General features: G+C 39.9%; 2 pseudogenes; both read left to right on the forward strand.

The window, feature by feature from the left end:
- Nucleotides 1-6,709: 6,709 nt before the first annotated feature.
- LOC125083368 (olfactory receptor 7A10-like) lies at nt 6,710-8,900 on the forward strand (annotated as a pseudogene).
- Nucleotides 8,901-9,284: 384 nt separating this feature from the next.
- LOC125107096 (RWD domain-containing protein 4-like) lies at nt 9,285-17,790 on the forward strand (annotated as a pseudogene).
- The last annotated feature ends 2,260 nt before the right edge of the window (nt 17,791-20,050 follow it).

Raw genomic sequence — 20,050 nt, forward strand, 5'->3', positions numbered from 1 at the left:
GATCATGTGCTGAGAAGTTTAGACCTCTGGAAATGGGAAAATTATTGGAGAAAAGTTAATAAAAACTGAATTCACCTAACGTTCAATATGATCTCCTAGGAACAGAGAATCATCCAGAAATATCTCCATTCTGTCCAGACCAGTGCCCCCAGGAGAAATCATGCATTTAAAGGTAGGAGAACCAAGAGAGATGTGTGCCTAATGAGCATATGTAGGGAGCTGTAAATCCCTCTTCTGCTACAGAATCTCAGTGTGGGCATTTTGGTTGGACAGAACATTGTTGTTGTTTTTGGAGTCCTAAGTCTGGCTGGGAGACCAATGCTTGATGCACTCCTGCATCTTGTCTGCAGACAGAGTTTGTTCTCCATCATCAACTATCCAGAGAAGAACTGTAACTTGTAAAGGGAAACTTGCTCTCCGAGTTCTCATGCAGGTGAGTTCAAGATCCCAGCAGTCACTGCAGGAGGGGATCAAAGGAACCAGAAACCAAGACTTCTACCTAAGGTCAGGGAGAATTCATGCAGCATAGCCATGATGCTAGAGATCCCAGTAGTTGTTTGCTGGCTTTACCAATAAATTAATGTATTTATCTAGAATGCTAAAAGAAAAGTGAACTTTGCAATCAGAAGTGCAAGTAGTAATGTTGATAATTAAATGGAAGCCAGTTAGAAGTCATAAGGTGTTTCCAGTAAAAGTAGAACAGAAGTGCAAGGACATTATTCATTAACAGGAGTTCAGATAGGGTATTAGCTGTGGAGAGGTATAGAGTGAAGTTAGGTCATGTCCTTTTATGTTAAGATGGGGCATCTTAGACTATGCTTTCACATGGATGAGAAAGATCCTGACCAAGGGATGATTGCAAATACATCCTTATAATAGTAATGCATGAAACATACACACATTTCCTTCTCTCATTCTGGGAATTCACATTGGAAAAAAAAATAGGATGTAGTAGATGAGAATGGGTATGCTAATGAGCTTTACTTTGCATTGTTTTAGAACCTATTGAGGTTGACTGTATTTGTGAGTTTGTTGGCCATTTGGTAAATTTCTATTAAAAATTGCCTATGTGGGGGTGCCTGGGTGGCTCAGTGGGTTAAAGCCTCTGCTTTCGGCTCAGGTCATGATCCCAGGGTCCTGGGATCGAGCCCCACATCAGGCTCTCTGCTCAGTGGGGAGCCTGCTTCCTCCTCTCTCTCTCTCTGCCTGCCTCTCTGCCTACTTGTGATCTCTGTCTGTCAAATAAATAAATAAAATCTTTAAATAAAAAAAATTGCCTATGTGAGTCCTTTGCTTTGGATAATGTTATAAGTGTGTTTTTATTCCTTTTTAAAAATTTGATCTTTGGAGCACCTGGGTGGCTCAGTGGGTTAAAGCCTCTGCCTTTGGCTCAGGTCATGATCCCAGGGTTCTAGGATCAAGACCCGCATTGGGCTCTCTGCTCGTCAGGGAGCCTGCTTCCCCTTCTCTTTCTGCCTACTTGTGATTTCTGTCTGTCAAATAAAAAAAAAGAAAGTTTAAAAAATAAATAAAAATTTGGTCTTTGGGATGTCTAGCTGGCTCAATTCGTGGAGCATGGGACTCTATTTTGGGATTGTTAGTTCAAACCCCACACTGGGTGTAGAGACTTTGTGAAAGTAAAATCTTTAAAAAATAAAATAAAACAAAATAAAATAAAACAAAAGAATGTAAAATAAAATGTGGCCCTTTCTATCAAAGAAGGGAAGTTTTTGCAGAAACTGACTGTTGGCCATTTAATATGTATAAATGTATTTCTGGGCAATGCAGGAAACTTTATGAGTTTTGTGTGGTCAAATATATCAGACAATCATATTGGACTCTGTCAACTGCTTATTTTTTGATTGTTGTATAATTAACACATAACATCCTATTAGTTTTGGGTGTACAACAAAACAATTCTATATTTGTGTATCTTCCAAAATGATCACACATTTGTCACCATGCAGCATCACAAACTTTTCTTGTGATGAGGGCTTTTAAGGTCTATCTTCCTGGTGGCTTTCTGATCTCTGACTCAGTTTTCTGATCTGTGACTCCATGTAGTCACCACTCTGTACATTCTATCTCATGAATTCCTTTTTTCTTTTTTCTTTTTCTTACTGAGAAATTCAAGCAAGCACTTCAGTATTCTTCATGTGTTGTTCCTTGCTATACATAAAAAAAAAGAAACCTCTTCATCCTTAGCAGTGATAAATTACTTTCTACACATGGTTCTGACTTGTTTTCACATCTCTATTATTCCTTAGGACCCTTTTTGGCCTTTATTTTTTTTAAGATTTTATTTATTTATTTGACAGACAGAGATCACAGGTAGGCAGAGAGGCAGGCAGAGAGAGGAAGGGAAGCAGGTTCCTCGCTGAGCAGAAAGCCTGATGTGGGGCTTGATCCCAGAACCCTGGGATCACAACCTGAGCCGAAGGCAGAGGCTTTAACCCACTGAGCCACCCAGGTGCCCCCCTTTTTGGCCTTTAGTAATTAAGTCTGTTTCTGAAGGTTGCATCCTTTGGCCATCATTTGGAAGAAGTTTTTCTTTACCATTTAGATAAAAATCACCTTTCAATTCTATAAGCTTATGTGAATCCCTAGATCTTTATGTAACATGAAATTACAACTTAGTTTCACTGCTTTCTCCCCATATTGTAAATGCTTTTCTGTTATATCCTTTTATGTATGAGCATTTGGCAATTTAATCTTGAATCATAATTAGCAACCCATTTGGTGTCTTTAAGTTATTGTTCTTCTAGGTCTTTATATAAGTCAGGTTTTCATTCCATTTTGTTGTTTATTTCAGCACAGTTGTTTATAAACAATAGACTTAACCTAATGTCATTCTCACTGACATTTTTTGTTCCATAAGTTTCTAGTTTCTTTTACAACTTCTCTTCCATTTTATGCATGTATACATATTCATGCACTTTCATATAAATGATTCACTAGGACACTATGCAAAACATAAATGCTCTTGGTGTCTTAGTGCAGTATTTTTTTTCCCAAACTTGTGTCCAATTTTCCTTCCTTCTCAACAATTTCTCATAGAGTTGCCTACAATCAACTCATATCATCCTAGATCCTTATTTCAATGTCTGTAACATTTCATGGTGTGGCTGTGCTATTGACCCAATCAGCAGTTGTTCATATTTTTTTCTGAAATACTATTGTGTCACTACTACAGAAATAGTTGGGGATTGTTAAGTTAAAACCGGTCTTCTTAACCAGGAGCCATCTTGTCACCGAGGGAACACTGAAGCAATATCCAGATAGTTCTCACCGTTGCACTGGGGAGGGCCACGTGGTGGTCAAGAGTGCTGCTAAACATGCTCCAGTGCACAGGAAGACCCACAGCAGAGAAGGATCTGACCCAGAATGTCAGTCAGTGCAGAGACTGAGAAACCCTAAGTCAAAGAATATCTGTATTTTTAATATTTATATCTGGCTTCAGGTTGTTTTCCCATCATTCCATACTTCTCACTTCTGCCCCCCAAATTAGAAAGTGTCTCTTTCACTGTCAGTTAAGAAGTTCCAGCCCCAATCAACCAGGCAGCTCTTCAGGGGCTTTCCCAACTGATGGGTATGAGAAAGAAACCAAACCTTTCTTGTTTTCTCAAACTATCACTCACCTTGAGAAAGGATTCATATATTGGATCCATCATTATAATTTGTCCATACATTTCATGCCTATTTCCCACAGTTAGCTGCATTTCAAATGATTTTTAAAAGTTGTTATTCAACTGATTATGGGTTGGAAATTTTTGACCTTAAAAAATATTAATTGGTAGAGTTAAATATGTCTTCCTTTTTGCTTCTGATTTTCTCACTTAAATTATGATGGTTTTGTCTGGCTATAAATTTTATCTGCACTTTTTTTATATAGTCCTGTGGAAAGCATTATTTACTTTTACACTGGTTTTCTTATAGGTGCATAAGATCAGGAACCACTTCATTTCCTTGTAGACAGATAGCCATTTGTGTAGCTTTTATTCAACAATCAAGATGGTTCCAATTGAAATGCAACCTTTCCCATATGTTAAATGTCCATGTCTACTGTAACCTAATTCCTGACTCTATCAGCAAATTACAGAACACTCACTGTGTGTCAGAGTTCTAGATGCATTTTATTATATGTTCTCTTATGTCAAGGTCTTCACTAAAGTAACTATTAATTGATGTTGATATTATTCAGAGTGTGTGGTATATCATGTTTGGTTCAGTTTTTAAAATTTTTTTATTATCTTCAGTTAGCCAACATATAGTACCTCATTAGTTTTTGATGTAGTGTTCAAAAATTTATTATTTGCCTATAACATCCGGTTTTCATCACATGTTTTTGATGTTCCTTTTAGTTTTGTTTAATAAAGTTAGGTAAAATCACTCAAGTTAACAGGTTTAATCTCCTTTGCTATTCTTATTCTATAGGTCTTTGTTTCCTTCAATGTGTGTTTATATAAAGACACACATACTCCCGTTGCTTGGGAAAAACAAAGGGAACGATGCACATAAAGTGTCTGCTCACTTGGTAATGCACACACTGACAAAGGCGGAGGAGAATAAAATAAAATTGTGTGTGACATAATGACCTCATGGAAAAATCACATGGAGAAGTTATCTTGAGTAAGGATGGATTATTATGGTTGGTGCAGGTCATATAGAGCAGGATCTGGGGTGAACTGGAACCAGGACTAAAGAATGTCCATTGGACTTGTCAAAAACATCAAAACCTAAAGAACAAGAATAACAAAGAAAAGATGTATCACAAGACAAGTGAGGAAGGGACTCATTTCGCCCCCTACCAGGCCAAATAAACAACAATTTGTCAAATAAATATGGACTGGCCACCAGGAAAGCAAACCTTCTGATCCTTGATATTAAAACAGCCCAACTGCTGTTTTACTTTGTATATTTCCTTCTGTGGAGTGTTGGTTAATAACTTTTCCTCATTCTACTCTTGGAACATTCCATCTATAACATGTTTCACATGAAAATATCACTACTTTTGTCTTTTTGCTCCTGTATTATTTTTTTCTGGACATCAAGGAGATCTAAGGAGAACAGGAATGTCATCAGAACCAAAGACACTTTTTTCTTCCTTCTGGTTGGTCTCTCAAGGGCTGCCTGCCCTGCTAGAGCTGTTTTTCCTCTCATGTCCATGTCATTCTTCTCTTTTCTCTATGTCTTTACTGAAGAGATTGCCTATGTTTATTTATTGATTTGTTTATTTTAAAAAGATTTTATTTATTTATTTATTTATTTATTTGACAGAGAGAGAGAGAACCTGTAGGCAGAGAGGCAGGCAGAGAGGGAGGAAGGGAAGGAGGCTCCCTGCTGAGTAGAGAGCCCAATGTGCATCTTGATTCCAGGATCCTGGGATCATGACTTGAGCTGAAGACAGAGGCTTTAATGCACTGAACCACCTAGGCACCCCAGAGATTGCCTAAGTTTCTTTAAATTGATATCAGAAAATGAGCACACCAGTAGGCATCCCCAAGTTTATTGTCCCTAGGAATTTCTGGGTACCACTTCTGGATTATTTAGGGGAAAGATAATGAGATCTGGTGAGCTTGATGTGTATCTGGTGTTGGCCTAACTAGTGTGCCTGGGGGTGAAAAAGACATGACAGTCAGTATCCCAGGAGGCCATAGAGGGTCATGGTGTGTAGGTGAGTGTGTGCGTGTGTGTGTGTGTGTGTGTGTGTGTGTGTGTGTTGCGAAGAGAGGGCAGTCCTCAGAGCAGGGGTATAAGAGCTCACGTATTCCAAGGTGTCTCTTATTGACTGAGACCAGAACTCAATTAACAGAAGTTACTAATGTGGCTGTGCATTTTGACTCATGGGGCATCTTTATAACAAAATTAAGGAAGTCTTGAAAAATTAATAAAATGAGTGATTCTCGTGTCTTGAAGTTTCAGCCATAGCCTGGAGGCTGCTTCATTCCTCATCACACACTGCTACCACCTCTCATTTCTCCCCTTCTCCTTCCTCTTGACACCCTAGTTTTCTTTTGAGCCTCGATTTTCTGAATCGAACAGCTTCCTCAGGGCCTTGACATGGCTGTTGCCCCTGCTGGGTACACACTTCCTGAGATAACCTCAATCTCCCTTACTCTCTCCCTTGAGGTCCTGTTCACATGTTACCTTCTTTGCAGGTTTTGTGAACATCTAGTAAAAACAAAAAACAAAAAACAAAACAAAACAAACAAAAAAAAAAACAAATAAAACACCCCATCGACTCTCCTCTTTATATCCACTTTCCTTGTCTTCATAGCTTCTGTTACCATCTGACATATTATTTGTTTATTAGTATTTGCTATATTCTTTCTTCATCATATGATTATTAGGACATTGCTTATAAGCACCTTATGTCTATTGCCAAACAGTGCCTGGAACATGTTCAACATTCAGTATACATCCCTTAAAGGAATGAAACATATTCTCAATGGATCAAGAGTCTACATTATGTGTGAGGAACAGACTGAGGTGATTACAGTATTCCTGATGTGAACTGGTGCTAGGGATGCCCTAATGGGGATGAGACCACACACACATATTGAAATTAATTTCTTGACTCTAAGATATAAGTGGTAGCACTTATGCTAGGTTATAAAAACACATGTTTGTGTGAAAGTAGTCATTTATTTTTCTATATCCTGATAGCTACCTCCAACACATGGAACCAGGGAACCTTACAATTGTTTCAGGATTTCTTCTTCTGGGATTTTCAGAGGGACCAGAACTGCAGCCCCTCATATTTGGGCTTTTCCTCCCCATGTACCTGATCACTGTGTTTGGAAACATTCTCATCATCCTGCCTGTCAGCTCTGACTCCTAACTCCACACTCCCATGTACTTCTTCCTCGCCAACCTGTCCTTTGTAGACATCTGTTTCACCTCCACCACCATCCCAAAGATGCTGATGAATATACAGACAGAGAGAACAGTCATTACCTATGCAGACTGCATCACCCAGATGTATTTTTTCCTACTCTTTGCAGGATTGGACAACTACATCCTGACTGTGATTGCCTATGACTGATTTTTGGCCATCTGTCACCCCCTGCACTACATGATCATCATGAACCCCCGGCTCTGTGGACTGCTGGTCCTCACGTCCTGGATCATGAGCATCTTGCATTCCTTGTTACAGTGCTTAATGGTGTTGCATCTGTCCTTCTGCACCATCTTGGAAATACCCCACTTTTTCTGTGAAATTAAACAGGTGGTCCAACTTGCCTGTTCTGACACCTTTCTTAATCATATGGTGATGTATTTTGGAGCTGGGCTTCTGGGTGATGGACCCCTTGCTGGAATCCTTTACTCTTATTCTAAGATAGTTTCCTCCATATTCAGGATCTCATCAGCTCAGGGCAAGTATAAATCATTTTCCACCTGTGCATCTCACCTCTCAGTTGTTTCCTTATTTTACTGTACGAGCCTAGGAGTGTACCTTAGCTCTGCTGCTCCCCAGAGCTCACACTCAGGTGCAACAGCTTCAGTGATGTACACAGTGGCCACACCCATGCTGAACCCCTTCATCTATAGCCTGAGAAATAAAGAAATAAAGAGGGCTCTGAAAAGATTCTTTGGAAAGGAAACTATAAAAGGGCCCATTTTCCTGGGGCTGAAAAAAATGCACATTATAGCATGACTCAAAGCATGAGAGCCAGCAGTGATAATTCATTGATCAGATTGTGGACTTACAATTTATTCTTTCTCTTGATTTCCTGGCATATCCCTTTCTGTGACATCAACTTCTCTGTACAACTTGAGTAACCATCTGTATTAACTTTTCTGCTCTCTGGTATCTCACAATGTTGTCCTTAGTTGCTCTCCTGCTTTCCTAAGTTGATTCCCAATTTTGGACAAAATATTAGAAATTCCCTTGGGGTGCCTAGGTGGCTCAGTAGGTTAAGCATCTGCCTTCCTCTCAGGTCATGATTCCAAGGACCTGAGTTCAAGACCCACATCAGGCTCCTTGCTCAGCAGAAAGCCTGCTTCTCCCTCTCCCTCTGCGTGCTGCTCCCCTGCTTGTGCTCTCTCTCTCTGTGTCAAATAAATAAATAAATAAATAAAATCTTTTTTTAAAACCACAAAATATAGGAAATTTCCATTAATCTCATGAGATTCTATAGATCTGTTAAATTGGAAGGGGAGGTGAACCATGAGAGACTATGGACTCTGAAAAACAATCTGAGAGTTTTGAAGGGGCAGGGGGTGGGAGGTTGGGGGAACCAGGTGGTGGGTATTGGAGAGGGCACGGATTGCATGGAGCACTGGGTGTGGTGCAAAAACAATGAATACTGTTACGCTGAAAATAAAATTTTTTTTAAAAAGGGGCACCTGGGTGGCTTAGTGGGTTAAAGCTTCTGCCTTTGGCTCAGGTCGTGATCCCAGGGTCCTGGGATCGAGCCCCGTATCGGGCTCTCTGCTCAGTGGGGAGCCTGCTTCCTCCTCTCTCTCTCTGCCTGCCTGTCCACCTACTTGTGATCTCTCTCTCTCTGTGCCAAATAAATAAAAAAATCTAAAAAAAAATTAAAAAAAGAATAATTTCTTCTGAAAAGAAATTTATCATATTGAGGAGGTTTTCTTTTGTTTTCCCACAAAATAATCATAAGTTGCACTACTCTTTATGAAAAAGAAAACACAATTGGAAGCAAAGAAATTTATAATTTCATAGGACTGGAAAGTCCAAAACTAAAGGTCACCACTTTTGTGTCCATAATTCCTTTAAATATCTGTTCTTCCAGAAAATGTAGCTTTTAACATATACTGTGTTTTGCGGCCCCTGGGTGGCTCAGTGGGTTAAAGCCTCTGTTTTCAGCTCAGGTCATGGTCCCAGGGTCCTGGGATTGAGCCCTGCATTGGGCTCTCTGCTCAGCAGGGAGCCTGCTTTCCTCTCTCTCTGCCTGACTCTCTGCCTCCTTGTGATCTCTGTCAAATAAATAAACAAATAAATCTTTAAAAAAAACACACCTATACTGGTTTTATTGTAAAAGCACATATTGAGTTTCATTTTTCTCATTAGGATCCTGTTCTCTTATTCATCTCAGTGTCCACATTTCCTAGTCCTGGCAAATATATATAATACAATTTGCTGAGTTATGGAAGGCATACAAAATTTAAGATTATAGAGGGACACATGGAATTCTTGTCTCCAGTATGAGGGACACGCTTTCTACTTTCTACAGCAAAGGACAGAGAAGAAGGATTCCCTGGCCTCTAGGCCACTGCCCTCACTTTGTTCTTATTGCAGATGCCCTCCTGAGAGGCATCCCATGACCCACTTGCTGAGTGCTAATGAGGTCCAGGAAATGGAACTGGAAACATAACCTACTGTTTATGAAGTAGAAGAAAGATTCTGAGAATTAAGCCCAGTTTACTTTCATTATAGGAGAGGCAAAAATGGTGATCCTAGAGCCTTCTTAATAGAGATTTCCTGGACAGAAGCATACCCTTGAACACTGCCAATCTTATCAGTGAATGATTTTTTTAAAGATTTAATACTTATTTATTTGATAGACAGAGGCCACAGGTAGGCAGAGAGGCAGGCAGAGAGAGAGGAAGGGAAGCAGGCTCCCTGCCAAGCAGAGAAACTGATGTGGGATTCGATCCCAGGATCCTGGGATCATGACCCAAGCGAAGGAAGAGGCTTTAACCCACTGAGCCACACGGGCACCCTGATTTTTTTTTTCTTAAGAATTTTTTTTATTTTTTTTTTCAGCATAACAGTATTCCTTGTTTTTGCACCGAATCCAGTGCTCCCTGCAACTCATGCCCTCACCAATACCCACCACCTGGTTCCCTCAACCTCCCACCACCCACCGCTTCAAACCCCTCAGATTGTTTTTCAGAGTCCATAGTCTCTCATGGTTCACCTCCCCTTCCAATTTCCCTCAACGCCCTTCTCCTCTCTAACTCCCCTTGTCCGCCATGCTATTAGTTAGGCTCCACAAATAAGTGAAACCATATGATAATTGACTCTCTCTGCTTGACTTATTTCACTCAGCATAATCACTTCCAGTCCCGTTCATGTTGCTACAAAAGTTGGGGATTCATCCTTTCTGATGGAGGCATAATACTCCATAGTGTATATGGACCACATCTTCCTTATCCATTCGTCCATTGAAGGGCATCTTGGTTCTTTCCAGAGCTTGGCGACCGTTGCCACTGCTGCTATAAACATCAGGGTACAAATGGCCCTTCTATTCACTACATCTGTATCTTTGGGGTAAATACCAGTAGTGCAATGGCAGGGTCATAGGGAAGCTTTATTTTTAATTTCTTGAGGAATCTCCACACTGTTCTCCAAATTGGATGAACCAACTTGCATTCCTACCAACAGTGTAAGAGGAATCCCCTTTCTCCACATCCCCTCCAACACATGTTGTTTCCTGTCTTGCTAATTTTGGCCATTCTAACTGGTGTAAGGTGGTATCTAAATGTGGTTTTAATTTGAATCTCCCTGATGGCTAGTGATGATGACATTTTTTGATGTGTCTGATAGTCATTTGTATGTCTTCATTGGAGAAGTGCCTGTTCATATCTTCTGCCCATTTTTTGATATGATTGTCTGTTTTGTGTGTGTTGAGATTGAGGAGTTCTTTATAGATCCTGGATATCAACCTTTTGTCTGTACTGTCATTTGTAAATATCTTCTCTCATTTCGTGGGTTTCCTCTTTGTATTCTTGACTGTTTCCTTTGCTGTGCACAAGCTTTTGATTTCAATGAAGTCCCAAAAGTTTATTTTCCCTTTTGTTTCCTTTGCCTTTGGAGACATATCTTGAAAGAAGTTGCTGTGGCTGATATCGAAGAGATTACTGCCTATGTTCTCCTCTAGGATTCTGATGGATTCTTGTCTCACGTTGAGGTCTTTTATCCATTTTCAGTTTATTTTTGTGTACGGTGTAAGAGAATGGTCGAGTGTCATTCTTCTAAATATAGCTGTCCAGTTTTCCCAGCACCATTTATTGAAGAGACTGTCTTTTTTCCACTGTATATATTTTCCTGTTTTGTCAAAGATTATTTGACCATAGAGTTGAGGGTCCATATCTGCACTCTCTACTCTGTTCCACTGGTCTATGTGTCTGTTTTTATGCCAGTACCATGCTGTCTTGGTGATCACAGCTTTGTAGTAAAGCTTGAAATGAGGTAACGTGATGCCCCCAGTTTTATTTTTGTTTTTCAAAATTTCCTTAACAATTCGGGGTCTCCTCTGGTTCCATACAAATTTTAGGATTATTTGCTCCAGCTCTTTGAAAAATACTGGTGGAATTTTGATCAGAATGGCATTTAAAGTAGAGATGGCTCTAGGCAGTATAGACATTTTAACAATGTTTATTCTTCCGATCCAAGAGCATGGAATGGTCTTCCATCTTTTTGTGTCTTCTTCAATTTATTTCATGAGTGTTCTGTAGTTCCTCGAGTACAGATCATTTACCTCTTTGTTTAGGTTTATTCCCACGTATCTTATGGTTCTTGGTGCTATAGTAAATGGAATCAATTCTCTAATTTCCCTTTCTGTATTTTCATTGTTAGTGTATAAGAAAGCAACTGATTTCTCTACATTGACTTTGTATCCTGCCACGTTACTGAATTGCTGTATGATTTCTAGTAGTTTGGGGGTGGAGTCTTTTGGGTTTTCCATATAAAGAATCATGTCATCTGCGAAGAGAGAGAGTTGATTTCTTCATTGCCAAATTGGATACCTTTTATATATCTTTGTTGTCTGATTGCTGTTGCTAGGACTTCTAATACTATGTTGAACAAGAGTGGTGAGAGTGGGCATCCTTATCGTGTTCCTGATCTCAACGGGAAGGCTGAAAGCTTTTTCCTATTGAGGATGATATTTGCTGTGGGTCTTTCATAGATAGATTTTAGGAAGTTCAAGAATGTTCCCTCTATCCCTATCCTTAGAAGCATTTTAATCAGGAACGGATGCTGGATTTTGTCAAATGCTTTTTCTGCATCAATTGAGAGGACCATGTGGTTCTTCTCTCTTCTCATATTGATTTGTTCTATCACATTGATTGATTTGCAAATGTTGAACCATCCTTGTAGCCCAGGAAAGAATCCACCTGTTCATGGTGGATAATCTTTTGAATGTGCTGTTGGATCCTGTTTGCTAGGATCTTGTTGAGAATCTTAGCATCCATATTCATCAGTGATATTGGTCTGAAATTCTCCTTTCTGATAGACTCTTTGCCTGGTTTGAGGATCAGGGTAATGCTGGCTTCATAGAAAGAGCCTGGAAGTTTTCCTTCTGCTTCAATTTTTGGAAACAGCTTCAGGAGAATAGGTTTGGTAGAATTCCCCAGGGTATCCATCAGGTCCTGGGCTCTTGTTTTTTTGGAGGTTTTTGATCACTGCTTCAATTTCGCTACTAGATATCAGTCTATTCAGGTTGTCAATTTCTTCCTGCTTTAATTTGGGGAGTTTATAATTTTACAAGAATGTATCCATTTTATCTAGGTTGCTTAGCTTATTGGCTTATAAATGTTGATAATAACTTTTGATGATTGTTTCTAGTTCCTTGGTCTTAGTTGTGATCTCTCCCTTTTCATTCATAATTTTTTGAATTTGGCTTTCTCTCTTTTCTTTTGGATTAGTGTGGCCAATGGTTGATCGATCTTATTGATTCTTTCAAAAAAAAAACAGCTTCTAGTTTCATTGATACATTCTACTGTATCTCTGGTTTCTACCTCATTGATCTCAGCTCTAATCTTGATGATTTCCCTTCTTATGTGTGGAGTTGGTTTGATTTGTTGTTGATTCTCCAGGTCTTTAAGGTGTAGAAACAGCTGCTGTGTTCTGGATTTTTCAATTTTTTTTTTGAGAGAGGCTTGGATGGCTATGTATTTCCCCTTTAGGACCGCCTTTGCTGTATCCTATAGGTTATCGACCAAAGTGTCTTCATTCTCATTGGTTTCCATGAATTGTTTCAATTCTTCTTTGATCTCCTGGTTAACCCAAGCATTCTTAAGCAAGGTGGTCTTTAGCTTCCAGGTGTTTGAGTTCCTTTGGAACTTTTCCTTGTGATTGAGCTCCAGTTTCAAAGCATTGTGATCTGAGAATATGCAGGGAATCATCTCAGTCTTTTGGTATCGGTTGAGTCCTGATTTGTGAGCCAGTATGTGGTCTATTCTTGAGAAGGTTCCATGTGCACTTGAGAAGAATGAGTATTCTGTTGTTTTAGGGTGGAATGTTCTGTATATATCTATGAGGTCCATCTGGTCCAATGTGTCATCAAGGCTCTTGTTTCTTTATTGATTGTCTGTTTCGATGATCTGTCTATTTTTGAGAGAGGCATATTAAGATCTCCTACTATTAATGTATTCATATCAATATGACTCTTTATCTTGATTAACAGTTTTCTTATGTAATTGGCTGCTCTCATATTGGGGCATAGATATTTACAATTGTTAGATCATCTTGTTGGATAGGCCCTTTAAGAATTATGTAGTATTGGGGTGCCTGGGTGGCTCAGTTGGTTGAGCCACTGCCTTCGGCTCGGGTCATGATCTCGGGGTCCTGGGATTGAGTCCTGCGTCGGGCTCTCAGCTCAGCGGGGAGCCAGCTTCCCTCTCCCTCTCCCTCTGCCTGCCTCTCTGCCTGCTTGTGATCTCTGTCAAATAAACAAATAAAAAAAGCTTAAACAAACAAAAAGAATTATGTAGTATCCTTCTGTATCTCTGACTACAGTCTTTAGTTTAAAATCTAATTTATCTGATATGAGAATCGCTACCCTGGCCTTCTTTTGAGGCCCATTGGCATTAAAGATGCTTCTCCAACCCTTCACTTTCAGTCTGGGTGTATCTTTAGGTTCAAACTGGGTCTGTTGTAGACAACATATGGATGGATTTGTCGTTTTATCCAATCTGCAACCCAGTGCCATTTTATGTGCGCATTTAGGACATTCACATTGACAGTGATTATTGATAGATACGTTTTTATTGACATCGTGTTACCTTTGAAGTCTTTCTTTCTGTAGATTGTCTCTATTTCCCTGTTCAATGCTATTCTTAGGATTTTTCCTCTTTTATAGTACAGCCCTTTATATTTACTGTAGTGTCGGCTTGGTGGTTGCAATAGTCTTTTAAGCCTTGACGGTCTTGGAAACTCTTTATCTCTCCATCCATTTTGACTGTCAGTCTTGCTGCATAAAGTATGCTTGGCTGCATGTTCTTCTCATTTAGTGCCCTGAATATATCTTGCCAGCCCTTTCTGGTTTGCCAGATTTCTGTGGACAGGTCTGACGTTATTCTGAGGGGCTTTCCTCTGTAAGTAAGGAGCCTCCTTGTCCTAGCGGCTTTCAAGAGATTATACCTACAATTATGATTCCTCAATTTGACTATCAGGTGCCTTGATGTTTTTCTGGAATCTATAATCTTGGGTGGAGACTGTTTGGCCTCTAGTACATGAACGCTGGTTCCATTCGCGAGATTGGGAAAATTTTCATGAAGAACTTGTTCCACTATATCTTCTAGACTTCTTTCTTTCTCCTCCCCTTCAGGAATTCCAATAATTCTGACGTTGGAATGTTTCATGGCATCATTTATTTCCCTGATTCTGTTTTCTTGGCTTCTAAGATGTTTGTTCCAGGCTTCCTCCTGATACTTTCTTTCTATCTGTTTGTCCTCCAGATCACGAATTCTATCTTCTGTCTCAGTTACCCAAGCTTTGAGAGAATTTAGATTAAATTGGATTTCATTGAGAGCATTATGAACCTCATCTCTGGTAGCTTTTAGCTCTGCCCTAACATTGTGAACATCCTCTCTGGTCACTTTCAGTTCGGCCCTAATCAATTCCGTTTGGTCATCCATGGCTTTCTCCAACCTAGTTATTGCCTGGATAATTGTTAGCCTGAATTCTCTTTCCAACATATTGTCTAAGTTGATAGATGTTAGCTCTGTTGCAGAAGGTCCATCCTCTGTATTTTTCTTCTGTTGTGCATTCCTCTTCCTAGTCATTTTGGTGAGAGATGACTAAACAGATTTACCTGGATGTATTGACTGTGGTGCAGTCAAGGTGCACCCTGGAACACGTCTGAGCAATCATGATTCCCCACCCAAAGGAGAGAAAAAAAAAAAGAAAAAGAAAAAAAAATAGAGAGAGATAAGGAGAGAGACAGGAAAGAAAGGAAGGATAAAAGAAAAGGTTCAGCCCAGGGACGCCTGGGTGGCTCAGTTGGTTAAGCAGCTGCCTTCGGCTCAGGTCATGATCCCAGCGTCCTGGGATCGAGTCCCACATCGGGCTCCTTGCTCAGCATGAGCCTGCTTCTCCCTCTGCCTCTGCCTGCCATTCTGTCTGCCTGTGCTCGCTCTCTCTCCCTCTCTCTCTGACAAATAAATAAAATCTTAAAAAAAAAAAAGAAAAGGTTCAGCCCAAATAGGCCCCAAGGTAAGATTTATGAAGTATACAAACAAAAACAGACAAACAAAAAGACTGATAAATGTATATGACAAGAAAACGAAAATTAATTATATATATATACATATATGTGTGTGTGTGTGTGTGTGTATATATATATATATATATATATATATATATATGCAAATAAAGGAAGAACCTCGTCAAAAAGAACTCCAAGTGTAAGATTTATATACTATCAGGACAAACACAGAAACCCTGTTGAAGAAAAAGATGGGAGAGTGGTTATAAATTCTCAGTGTGGGCGAGGTAGGTAGTTTTGATTCTTCCTGGATGTATCTTGATATCTTTGTTAAAAGACTCAACTTTCCTAAGAGAAAGGGGGATTAAAAATTGGTTTACCTATAGGGGTAGTATTGATTGGGGAAAGGAGATTACTTTGAAGTTTGCCTCTATATGAATAATAGAAAATAAAAATAAAAAAGGAAAAAGGAATAAACTACACAAAACTAAACTAAAATTAAAAAAAGAAATTTAAAAAATAGAAATGCAAAAGAAAAGCACAGGGGTATGTATCAAAAAGTTCAGGTTAGTAGGTTATTATGGAATTTGATGTACTGGACAGCTCACTGTGATGGTAAATAGGTTAAAAATTATCTATATAAAAAAATGAGCCAAAATAGTGGGAACAAATTAAAAATAAAAGTTGTCCTATGAAGTAGTGGTAGTTATTCTCTTGTAGATTTTTTTTTTCTTTCCTGGTTGGTTTCCGGGGGAGGGGCCTGCCACTTGGGTTTTCAGTCAATGATGTTCCCTGAGTTAAGTCTTCCCGCCCCCTCAAGTGGGTGGGCTCTGAGGAATCAGGTTTTTTCAGGTTTTTGTTCTCTGGAGATTTTTATGTTTGTTCACTGTTTTTTTTTTTTTTTTTTTTTTCTCTCCTGCCTTGACCGCTTTTGATGGTTTTTATAGGTTTAGAGGAAAGCAAACTGCACCCTGACCTTCCTCTCAGAGAGAAGCCTCAGTCTGGCTGCAGAGCCCATATAAATTCCCCCTTGGCTACTGGCAGAGCAGGTTCCAAGTCGCGGTCCTTGGGGATGCAGGATCTTCTGCTTGTACCCAAAACCATGGCAGTGGCAGCTATCTGGACAGCTCCAGACTGCCAGAGAGGTTCCAAGCAGTGATTGCACACTGAGATTTTCCCACTGGCCCTGGCTTGGAGTGCCTGGTCTTTCTGGGTCTAAGAGCGCCCGACTTCTGTGCACCTCTCTCAGGGGAGGCTGTGGGTCACGCTTGCACGTCTCAGGCTCTTAGAGTGGGGTGCAGGTATGAAAACACCAGCCTGGGCTTTTGCACACCTCTCTCAGGGGAGAGTTTGGGGCACGTGTCTCAGGCTCTGAAGCAATGGCAAGGGTCTAAGATTTTCGGGTGGGCCTCTTTGTACACGTCCCTCAGGGGAGGGTGAGGGGCACGCGGGTCTTCGGCTCTGTAGCAGGGCTCACGCACTCTGCCATCTGGCGTGTCTCCCAGCCCCTCACAGGAGCCAGACCCCACATGTTCTCGGGTGTGCTGGAGGCTCAGGGACCAAGACCTGGTTTCTCCGCCACACTCTCTCTGGCTCTGCACCAGGGGAGGCTTTCCTGGGTCCGGGGACTTAAGCCTCTGTCTCTAGCCGCCCCAATACCCACAATTCCCCCCCCCATGATCCTTTGCTCTTTTGGAGTGCTTTCAACCAGTCTCCAACTTAATGCTGGTCCCCAGATGCAGGGAACTCTCGATCGTATTAGGGGTATTACTTTCCAACAGGTCACCTCTGGTGGCTCCCTCCCCCTTTTGTTTATCTTCCGATATCAGTCCGCCATTCCCACTCCGTTTTACCTGCCCACTGGCGTCTTCTGCCCCTGTAGAGATCCAGATGTGTATAATTCTGATCTCAGGCTGATTTCATGGGTGATCGGGGTTCTTTGGTAGGTAATCAGCTCACTTTAGGGTACAGGTTGAAACAGCGCCTCCTCCTACTTCCCCGCCATCTTGTCTCCCCCACCCTGATTTTTTTTAACAACAATCACAGCATCAGTTGTAAAGCGGAGCATATTAGCCAAGATATAGGAAACAGTGGCAGTTAATCTCATGAAGCTAGGACCTACACATCATTTGAATATACAAATGACACTAAAGAGCTGTTCATGGAGTATCACCATCCCATGAATGCTACCACACCCATAAGCAATATCATCTTCAATGAAACTCCTAATATAGTCCCATCAAGTAAGGAAAAAGACAAAAAAGAACAGCTTAAAAAAAGAACCAGAAATGTAATCTGGCAGAGAAAACAGATCACAAAGGAGAAACTCCCCCAAGAATGGAACTGATCTGATGTGGTGAAGCATTTAAGCAAAACTGAAGAGAATGAATAGTGCTTACAACAGAACACAAAGGAAGAACATCCTTTCAACAGTAAACTGGGTTCAAAATCTTTCATGACTCTTTTCTGGGATTAAGGTGGCTTTTTATAAAACATACTTTTTTGTATGTTTCTTATGTAAAAATGTTGGCTGAAAGATCATGAAGAAATCTGGTTGTACTAAATTATTTCACAAACTTGTTTTAAAAGATGAAATTATATATATATATATATATATATATATATATATATATATATATAATGACTCCATTCGTGTAGAATTAAAAAAAATGTGTACAGTAAGTTTTAACTCCTTTGTTATGTTATTGATAAAATGTGATGAATTAGACTATGGAGTCTGAAAAACAATCTGAGGGTTTTGAAGGGGTGGGGGGTGGGAGGTTGGGGGAACCAGGTGGTGGGTTTTAGAGAGGGCACAGATTGCATGGAGCACTGGGTGTGGTGCAAAAACAATGAATACTGTTACACTGAAAAGAAATAATTTTTTTAAAATATGATGAATGTGAGCCTCAATTTCCTTATTTCTAAAAATAATGTTAGGGAATGAACACTAACATCTGATAGAATTTGTGAGGAATATATGAAATGTGTACAAGCACTCTGTTTAGTCCAAAGAAAACATTCAAGGCTAGGAATGTGAGTATTATCTGTCTGTGTACATTTGTGTACATCTTTTGCTCAAATAAACACATGCACACACAATTAAATAGACACACAGAGACTTAGTTAAAACCCTTCTTTTATGGTGAAAGTAAACCCGAAGTTGGGGGAGATACAAATGAATAAACAACACCTGAATGAACATAAAAAAAAAGAGTGTAGAATTTTGACACAAAGGATTCTGTAGTTTTGTTGTTGTTGTTGTTTGTTTTCTTTTTTTTTTCACAAATACTGTTTGTGTGTTTGTTTTTTTTAACGTTTTTCAATCTTTTTAAAATTTTTTATTTCTTTTCAGTATAACAGTATTCATTGTTTTTGCACCACACCCAGTGCTCCATGCAATCCGTGCCCTCTCTAATACCCACCACGTAGTTCCCCCAACCTCCCACCCCCCGCCCCTTCAAAACCCTCAGATTGTTTTTCACAGTCCATAGTCTCTCATCATTCACCACCCCTTCCAATTTCCCTCAACTCCCTTCTCCTCTCCATCTCCCCTTGTCCTCCATGCCATTTGTTATGCTCCACAAATAAGTGAAACCATATGATAATTGACTATGTATTTCCCCCTTAGGACCGCCTTTGCTGTATCCCACAGGTTTTGGACCGAAGTCTCTTCATTCTCATTGGTTTCCATGAATTGTTTCAGTTCCTCTTTGATCTCCTGGTTGATCCAAGCATTCTTAAGCAAGGTGGTCTTTAGCTTCCAGGTGTTTGAATTCCGTCCAAACCTTTCCTTGTGAATGAGCTCCAGTTTCAAAGCATTGTGATCTGAGAATGTGCAGGGAATCATCTCAGTCTTTTGGTATTGGTTGAGTTCTGATTTGTGACCCAGTATGTGGTCTATTCTTGAGAAGGTTCCATGTGCACTTGAGAAAAATGAATATTCTCTTGCTTTAGGGTGGAGTGTTCTGTATATATCTATGAAGGCCACCTGGTCCAATGTGTCATTCAATCCTCTCGTTTCTTTATTGATTCTGCTTCATTGATCTGTCTATTTCTGAGAGAGGCATGTTAAGATGTACTACTATTAATGTATTCATATCAATATGACTCTTTATCCTGATTAACAGTTTTCTTATGTAATTGGCTGCTCTCATATTGGGGGCATAGATATTTACAATTGTTAGATCATCGTGGTGGACAGTACCTTTAAGAATTATGTACTGTCTTCAAAAATAAACTCAAAATGGATAAAAGACCTCAACGTGAGACAGGAATCCATCAGAATCCTAGAGGAGAAGAGAGGCAATAGCCTCTTTGATATCAGCCACAGCAACTTCTTTCAAGATATGTCTCAAAAGGCAAAGGAAACAACAGCCAAAATGAACTTTTGGGACTTCATCAAAATCAAAAGCTTCAGCACAGCAAAGGAAACTGTCAACAAAACAAAGAGGCAACCCACAGAATGGGAGAAGATATTTGCAAATGACAGTACAGACAAAAGGATGATATCCAAGATCTATAAAGAACTCCTCAAACTCAACACACACAAAACACACAATCATATCAAAAAAGGGCAGAAGATATGAACAGATACTTCTCCAATGAAGTCATACAAATGGCTATCAGACACATGAAAAAAAGTTCATCAT

This window comes from Lutra lutra, chromosome 1 (assembly GCF_902655055.1).
Source record: "Lutra lutra chromosome 1, mLutLut1.2, whole genome shotgun sequence".
Lineage (NCBI taxonomy): Eukaryota > Metazoa > Chordata > Mammalia > Carnivora > Mustelidae > Lutra > Lutra lutra.